The sequence below is a fragment of the Macrotis lagotis genome, chromosome X, assembly GCF_037893015.1.
Source record: "Macrotis lagotis isolate mMagLag1 chromosome X, bilby.v1.9.chrom.fasta, whole genome shotgun sequence".
NCBI lineage: Eukaryota > Metazoa > Chordata > Mammalia > Peramelemorphia > Peramelidae > Macrotis > Macrotis lagotis.
Window position 1 is genome coordinate 392,442,901 of NC_133666.1, and position 8,443 is coordinate 392,451,343.

At 32.3% G+C, this 8,443-nt stretch overlaps 1 non-coding gene across 1 annotated transcript; it reads left to right on the forward strand.

Moving 5' to 3' along the window:
• Window positions 1-7,931: 7,931 nt before the first annotated feature.
• Window positions 7,932-8,036, forward strand: LOC141503745 (U6 spliceosomal RNA). The gene has a single exon (XR_012473067.1). It is a non-coding gene; the product is annotated as a U6 spliceosomal RNA (small nuclear RNA).
• Window positions 8,037-8,443: the final 407 nt, after the last annotated feature.

The following is an 8,443-nucleotide window of genomic DNA, read 5'->3' on the forward strand; positions in this document are numbered from 1 at the left end:
CTTTTTAGCTCTTTTGGGTTGCATAACCCAACAAAAACTTGTTAATATTTATTTATGAATGCAATGTAATCCATATTACCAATGAATATAATGATAAAATATAATTATGTAATAAAGATGAGTATAATAAAACATTTACTTTTAACAGAAAAATAAAAATAGACCATTTTTAATATGAACATTGAGCCAGCTTTTTTGATACCAGTGCACCTATATCTGGTTGACAAAGGTTGTAATAATGTGAAAAATATTTTCAAGGTGCTCATCTGAAATTTTTGTCTGTTTTTACTTTTTTGTTTACTTCATATTGGAAAAAAGTTACCTGCAAGTATATACTTCCCAAAAGAGATACCTTGAACAGGATATGTTCATGAAATGCTGGATATTTTTCTTTAGACAGGTACAATTTATAACAGTCCTTCAAAGACACTTGAATACATTTTTCTTTAAATTGCATATCTGATTGCAAACTCTATTCACTCTATTTGTAAATGTGTAGACAATGTGTTGATATCAACTAAGAATAGAGTAGCAAATATACTGAAATGCAGTTGGTATTTTCTCAAATCTTGAAATGTATTCTCGGAGTTCTGTGATAAAATAGCAATTAATGCTCCATGCAATAAAGTTGTCTATTACAATTACAATGTATCATATAACATTTTAAATTAAAGATCCAAATTCCTATATGCATATCTTTTGAAAAAAGAAAAAAATCTGATAATCTGTGACACTGAATCAACATTAGTTACATGAAAATATTGAATTGCATTAAGGGTTAAAACAGGTCTGTGATGTTAGAATGTTGGTGCATATGCTCACCTGTTGCTTTATTTTCCAGTTATGTGATACAGGACTCTTGAAAGAACTGGAGGGGGGCATATGTGCTCTAAAAGGCCTCAAATTGGTCACACCTGCTCTGTTTGTGTATGACATTATAAATGAGATTGATAATTTTCCAAAGAATTTAATTTTATCTATCCATTTAATAAAAAATATCAGAATAAAGAATGTCATTTATCCAGATGTTCAATTGGATAGATACCTCATTAGAGTTCATCAAATTGATATATACACCTCAGGAAAAAACTGCAAATGAACAATAAGATGGACCTAGTTTGTTTGAGTTATTATTGGAAAGTTCCAGTACATAGGTGATAAATTATCAAACCTTCTTTTACAGCATCTTCCTGTATTTTGAGAAAGGTGAATTCTCTTTATCTGAAGCCACTTCTCTTCTTTTTCTTCTTCCACTGGCTTGACATTAGACTATTAGCTTCTTGAAAGTAGGGACTATTTTTTACCTCTTTTTTTTTTAACCCTTAATACTTAGCACATTGCCTAGTACATGGTAGATGCTTAATAAATACTTGTTGACTTGACTTTTCTATATACCAATTCTATGCACAGGCTTAATTCTCTTTTTGAGATATACCATTGACAAGTTAGGTTGCTGGATTTTTTTTTTTAGAAGAATGATGGCCTAAGTCAAAGTCATTCAATATTATCTTCTACATTCTAACAGGTTTGATTAATTCTACACAAGAAGGGTCTAAATAAAATTATCCTAACCAACACATGATGAAAACTTCACAACATTTTCATAGTGAAGATAAAGAAAATGAATATCTAAGGAAAATATATGATAAGAAAAAGTGCTAGTTTAAAAAACTTTATTTAAACCACCAAAAGTTATTTTTCTCTTTTTGATCTCCAAATCCTAACTTATTCCATTTTTTTTTTCAGAAGAGGCAACTTTGCAACATATAATTCAAAAGGATATTGCTGGTTTTTTTCCCAGAATGTAATGGGGATAAAAATTTTCTCTTGTGCTGACAAGGAAAGGGATCAGAATACCTCAGGTACCTGAAATTTTTTATGAGTTGTAATCCTCTAAAGTTCAAAACCCAGTGCCCACTCATCTCAACTGTTGCCAAAGCCTTCTGAGTTGTTCTCCACCCCCACCCCAGAATATCTCTAAAATAATTCTCATCTTTAGGATTAAGCCATAGACTTCAAGTAGGCACTGTTTAGCATAGTTTTGGCCAATTAAAACCTACTCTTTGGGATCGTATCTCTCTCTCTCTCTCTCTCTCTCTCTCTCTCTCTCTCTCTCTCTCTCTCTCTCTCGCCAAAGATGTCTTATAAATTTATTATTTTAACATAATCTCCTCTTTTGAAATACTTGGAATGATCTCTTCATCCCTGACATTTATCAGGTTTCCAAGATTCCACTTCATCCAGAAATTCTTCATTAACTAATTTGCAGAGAGGACACAAATTGAAATGAATAGGCATGATAATCAGTATTAGAATCGGAAGACCTAGATTCACATTCCTTTTACAACTCTTTCTGTTTGGTGGCCATAGGCATGCCACCTAGCTTTTCTGATCCTCACTTTATTTTCTGTTAAAGGGGATAAAATTTTTTTAGGGTTATTTTTGCAAGGCAAATGGGGTTAAGTGGCTTGCCCAAGGCCACACAGCTAGGTAATTATTATTAAGTGCCTGAGACCGAATTTGAACCCAGGTACTCCTGACTCCAGGGCTAGTGCTTTATCCACTGTGCCACCTAGCCACCCCTAAAAGGGGATAATAATTACTTTTAGTACCTATTTCATAGGTTTGTGATGAGGCATTAATGAGAATATATGTAAGATATTTTATAAACTTCTAAGGACTATATAGATATCAGATATCATCATCATCATCATCATCATTATTATTAAATCTCATGATTTCTTTTCTATTTGTCATATCAATATCTCTAGCTTCCCCATTGCTTGAAAATAATGTATAAATTCACTCAATATATTTTTCAGTGTTCATTAACCTATATATTTTCTTTTCTTTACATGTTTTTAAGTTAACAATTTTTTTCTTTAACATTTCTGTGAAAACAAAACCAAAGCAAAACCACTGTAATAAATATTCATAGTTAAATAAAAGAAATTGTATGTTTTCCCTATCTTTCTCTAATTTCCAATGTATCACTTTAAGTCCCTTTTTAACCTTTATAATGCAATAGGATACAAAAAACATTATATTCTATTCCAAGTGGTTGATTGCAATTATTTATTTCTGAATGGTTATCATATTGCCTTCTACCATAGCAGGCATTTAAGACAGATTTCTTGAATAGAAGAGACCCCTGGGGTGATTGTAAAGATGGTTCAGATGGAGAATTCATGAGCAAGTTCATTAGGGGCCCATCCCTAACACAAATTAACTTCCTGGCCCAAACCAGAAAGTCCTGTCCCAACTAGACATTCAGGCAAGCCAAGACAAAACAGCCAGAAATGTGGTCAGGGTTTGAGGTGAGAGGAAGTTGGCAGGAACACAGGCTTAACATCATGGAGCCTTGATTATTTGACCTTGATTATTACTGGGGTCGCATTATCTGAGCATGGCTTTGTAAGAGAGATGAAATGGAATGGAGAGGAAGTGTTTTTCTCTTTGAAAACAATTTCATGTTCTTACCACATAATGTGGTAAGGTGAGTTTAAGGTGATTTTTCCTCCCCCCTTTAAACTGTGTGTGTGTGTGTGTGTGTGTGTGTGTGTGTGTGTGTGTGTGTGTGTGTCTGTATGTCTATGTGTCTATGTGTGTCTGTGTGTTTCTGTGGTTTTGTTTGATTTTTAGAGATTGACAGCTTGAATTATCTTTTCTCTTGACTAAGTAAAATATCATATTCTTAATTTGAGAATCCTCCCTTATTATTTCTTCTCTTTTCACTCATTTTAGTAATTGCTCTGTATTGAGCCTGGTTTGCAATTGTTTCATTTGGTTCTGAAGAAGAAAGCTTAAAATCAATGCCTCAAATCCACTGGGATATCATTAGTTTCTTTAATATGCCACTGGGGAATGCTTTGGCCTCAGAGAATAAGACTTTCCTTTTTTTTTTTTTTTACTAAGAACTCTCCCTTCATGAATAAAATAGTGATCTGAACAATAAAAAGAAGCTAGTAACATTTTGCTATAAATGTTCTGAGCAAGGCCAGAAAGCATATATTGATAATGTATTAAAATAGTATCTGTGCAAACTGCTACTGACATTTAGCATCCATTTACTGCTTTTGTCTATCTTGACTGTAAGTTCCTTAGGAGCAGAAATTAGGTTTGTTCCATTTCCTGAATATTTTCTAATGGTAATAACACATAGTAGATTCTCAATAAATACTTGTCAAGGGGAATTGAACTGAATGAAAGGCACAAGAGGATAATTAACAAACTATAATTTGACTACTATGATTCTAATACAGACTCAGATATCAATACCCAGTATGTCTGGTTAAGATGCTTAGCATCTCTCTGTTTTCATTTTCATGGAACTAATACTAGCATTTATGAAGGACATTAGTTCTGATTTTTAGACATATGGTGAACATAAAATATTATATTTTTATTTATTTAAGGCAATGGGGTTAAGGAATATAAAATATTACAGTAGATGATTTTTCTCTTCTTTCTTTCAAGGTTAGATAATGTATTTCCAATTTACACAGTTTCTGAAAAACTCCTAGATCACAAAATGATTGAATTGGAAGAGACATCATCTATTCTAACTTAATTATTTTAATTCTGATGACTTAAGTCAAATTAAGAAGCATTAATACCTACTAAGTGCTAAGTATTTGTGCTAATTGCTAGAGATTCAAAGAAAGGTGAAAAAGAAAGAAGAGGGAGTGAAGGAAGAAAGGGAGAAGGAAAGAAAAAAGAAAATCCTCCCAAATGCCCCCAGTGATAACAACACAGCAATTCTCAAGAAACTCAGTTTAATGGGGCAACAGCATTTTCAACTATGTATAAACAAGATATATATACAAGATTAAACTTGAAGCATTAATCATGAATGGAAAATATTTCTTATGGAATATGGGATTTTATTGTGAAATAAATCAAGGAAGTCAGGGGATGAAGCTAATGAGGGAGAGAATTCCAGGCATGAGGGGTGACAGTCAGTGGAAAGAGTGTAATGCATGAGGAACAGCAAGGATACCAATGTCATTGGACTATATAAAGGTGTAAGAAGACTAGAAAGGTAGGAAGATCTTAAAAGACTTTAAAAGGCAAAATAGAGGAGCTAATATTTGATCCTGGAGGTAATAAGGAACTTTTGGAATTTAACTGAATAGGGGGACAACTTTATTTTAAGGTTGATGAAACTAAGATCTATTTCAGTTATGGTTAATGTCCTAATAGACATCTAGTAACTCTTGTTAAGTTAAAATCCTAATACTATGTCAGAGTTAAAGTTGACTGAAGGTCATACAGCAGGCCATTTAAAAGTCTGAAGAATTTTGGTCTTGCATACACCATTGAATGAAGTTCATTTTATTAAGATGTCATTGTTTAATCATTCATGACTCAGTTTTAGCAATCAATATAGTCAAGGATCAAAGTAGAGTACTCCTCATGAACTATTATTTATCAAGATGATAGAAAACAATTTTAAGAGATGGCTCTTGGGTGGGGAGACGGGGTGGGAAATGTCTTATGGAATCACCTGTGTTTGTTTCTACCACCCACTCTCTGAACAAAAGGTAGATTTTCAAAAAATAAACCAAGGTTGTGGTTTTGGCACAAGTCAAAAGCTGAATTGAGGTAATTTAAAGCAAATGGTATTTTAAAATTCAAAATAAGCATATTTAGAGGAGTTCTGTCCCTTGAAGTATTTCTAAATGATCTTGTGAGCACTGCACAAAGTGATAAAGTAGACAGGATTTGGAGCAAACCATCTGAATTCAAATTCTGTTTTTGTTCAAATTTCCTAAGTATGACTTAACCTCTCTGGGTCCCAGTTTCTTCATCTGTACAATTAAGGGATTGGATTAGAGGACTTGTAAGGGCCTGTTTACCTTGAAATCTTTAATCCTTTGAATTTTTGCAACTGTTGACACCATAGATTTGTCTCCCTTCTACCATCATTTAGTTGACTATTTGACCAACCTGGACCTTAAATAAGGAAGACTTAATAGGGTGATTCAATTCTAAGAATGATTTCTTCCGGTCTAGCCTTAATATGTTCAAATGTTGGTTTAACTTTTTCTCATGTTTTCAGGTATATTTTTAGATTATGAAAATTTTATATTTTTTCTTTAAAATCATTGTAAATAATACTGATAGAGACTGTCCATTTTAATTTCAATATAACAACGCATACATATCTACATTCTAAAAACTGGTACTATTCTCTTTCATAGATGGATTGCAATTAAGTGCTGAATCTGGTGATATCCTTAAATATTGTATCTTATTTTTTCAGGCCAAATTTTGGTGATTTCAAACTCTAAGGTCGATATGGTAAAACAACAACAAAGACAGTTTCTGTACCTTACATTTTGTTTTATAACTAGTAAATAATTTGGATTAGTACTGATTTTTTGTTAGGTCTACTAGAAATGTAGATCAAGGGAATGCTGTAGACAACTATGTTTGGACTTCACCAAAGCATTCCGAAGAAAGTTTCATGATATCATTGTGGACATTAGGAGGAAATATAGCTAGAATGAAAGTATAATTAGGTGGAATCATAGCTGGATGAATAATCATATGCAAAGCATTTTGTTAAGGATCACTTAAAAGAGGAAGTTGTGGAAAAGTATGCATCCTTGATGCTATCATAGTCAACATTTTTTCTCAGCAACTTGAAACTTAGTAAACTTGCAGATGATAAAAAAAATGAGAAGAATGACTAGTGCAAGAGATGACAAAATTAGGATTTTAAAAAAATCAAAATGAAAGAATCAGATTAAGAGAAATTTGTCAAAGGTAAATGTAATGTTTAACATTTAGATTTAAAATATGAATTTCACATGTATAAATTAAACTAACTTATAGACATCTATCCTGAAAAAAAAACCTAGGGGGGGTTTAGATTAACACAAATTTATTATGAGCAACACATATAAAATGTCTATTTTTTAAAAAAAGATTGCAACTTTTCAAGCAGTTCTAATGAAAAGATCAGCGCTAAATAGAATTTTGAAATACAAACATTAAGATTCTAGAGAAATACAGCAAGGTGAATTTATTTAAGCAAATAGGAAAGAACTGTAGGATAATGTTGTACTAATGTTATAATATAGCAGAAAAAAATGTGTCCCTTTAGAGAATTAAAAATTTTAAAGAATAATGAGGGAATTAAATAAGAAAATAAAAGGTTCAGTGGAGGAGATCCTCTTTTGAGAGTTTGAAGAGAGCAAAGAGAAGGGATGCAAAAGGAGAAATACACCAGTGTAGAAAGGGAAAAGGATGAAACTTGCTTCTCACAATTGAAATGCATGAAAAGAATATATCAACATGGAAAGAGAAAGGATGGTAAAAGGAAGAATACACTAAAGTAGAAAGGAAGAAAAAAATGAATGAAACTTGCATGAATTGGCATGCATGAAAAGAATATGTTGAAATGAAAGAAAGGGTTTGAAAGAGTGAATTTCAGATAAACTTCTTACCTGAAATAGACAAAAATAGTGTTTAACACACACACACACACACACACACATACACACACACGACAGTCACAAACTATAAGATATAGATTTACACCAAACTCAACAGAAAAATAATCAGAAATTGAAGGTGTGGGTGATTAAGAGGGAGGATAAAACTAGAGAGTGAATAGTCACAAGCAAAACAAATTTCCTAATCCTGAAAGAGGGATCAAAGATGGGAGGGGAGGGAGTGGACAAAGAATAGAATTAATATATAGTGGAGAACCTTGGATTTCCTCTGAGGTAATGGGAAAAAGCTACAGAAATTGCTTATAAATGTAATTGAACATTATTATTATTATTATTATATCATAAAATTGATTAAAAAGATAATTTCAGAGAATTTGAAGGGGAAATGGAGGGAAGGAGGTTATGGTAGAGAAGGGGTTAGTAAAAGTGATATCAAAAAAAAGAACATTATTAAAAAAAGCAACAAGTACTTAATTTGGTAACATGTATGCTAAGATTCACACAGTATAGAGAAGATTAGCATGATCCCTGTGCAAGGATAATGTTCACATTCATGAAGTGTTCTATTTTTAAAAATCACAGAAAGAACATAAGGAAGTTCATAATGAAGTACAGTTTTGAAATACATGAAGAATTTATTATATATTTGAAAAAGCTAATGCAGCTTTGGCTCTATTGACAGAAGTATAGGTTCCAAATCAAGGAAAGAATTGGGACACTATTATCACAACATTTGGTTTATTTTATTTAGTTATGAATTCACTATTTTGAGACATAAATTGAAAAACTAGAGCATGTCCAAAAGAAGATGAGATGGAAATGATTTTGGAAACCATCTCATCATCTTTGGCAGGGACTGGAATGTTGGGTCTGTGGGCTTTTATAAGCCTGACAAAATAATTTGATCTGATGCTGCAATGGCAACTGCAGGTGTGACTTGAAATTCAATAGATCTAGGCTCTTTTTAGAGGTGAATTGAT